Genomic DNA, 988 nt, shown 5'->3' with positions numbered 1-988 from the left:
GGACAGACCAGGACAGCAGGCAATAATACAGTTTACTACCTTGAATGTGAAGTTTGCTGAGGCAGATTGTGCTTTATCCAAGACTAGCCCACAACCTACTGTGTGGATGGGAATGACCCTGAAGTACTCCATGCACCTCTCAGGAAAGAACTGCTATTATTTCCACCAGCCAAACAACCACGTCCTATGCAGGAGATGGAAAAGAATTGGGTCTTATAATTCGCCTGATTATTTTTAAGTTCTTTGAAGCACAGCTGGGGTGTATTAGGAGAGTATCAGATGGACTTTTAACAGTAGGGTAAGAGAGAGGAGTTTGGAGAGAATGGGTGAGAGCTGGAGAGAGTGCGTGAGGTCTAGGGGTGATATAGTGTAAGCCCCAATAAAACTTATCTGGGGACCAGAGAACAAAGCAGGACACTAGATTAGACAAAAAGGCCAGAAAATATGGCACACACCCTTAATGCTATCATGGGAGAGGCACAGAACCCTCTGGATCTCATCCGGGTCTCTGAGGTCAAGGCCACTCTGGGAAGAGAGCTTTTAATCTGAACACTTGAGATCTCATGCCTTTGCTTGGGAAGCACACACGCCTTTAGTCCCAGGAAGTGATGTCAGGGCAGAGAAAGGTATATAATTAGGCCAGAGCAAAGAGAAACTCACACTCTTAAGGCTGAGGATTTTGTAGAGGTAAGAACAATGGCTGGCTCTGCTGTTTCCTTGATCCTTCAGATTTACCCCAATATCCACGCCCCATTATTATTTTTTTTTTTTTGGTATTGATAAGACCTTTTAGCAACTGATGTTATACCGTCATCTCCCAGGACAGGTCTTTCTGGGTCTCATCTGTCCCTTCCACAGGGGCACCTCTGATACTCACTGGAGACTTTCCCTGGTCAAGCTTGACAACCAAGCTTTCTATTAGGTGAGAATGACCAGCATCTGTAGATGAGGAATGAAGGGTCCATTGTTGGCTCATGCTGCAAGAGGC

Source organism: Peromyscus californicus, unplaced genomic scaffold (genome assembly GCF_007827085.1).
Source record: "Peromyscus californicus insignis strain IS unplaced genomic scaffold, ASM782708v3 Scaffold_12__1_contigs__length_115047231, whole genome shotgun sequence".
Lineage (NCBI taxonomy): Eukaryota > Metazoa > Chordata > Mammalia > Rodentia > Cricetidae > Peromyscus > Peromyscus californicus.
This window is presented reverse-complemented; position numbering follows the sequence as displayed.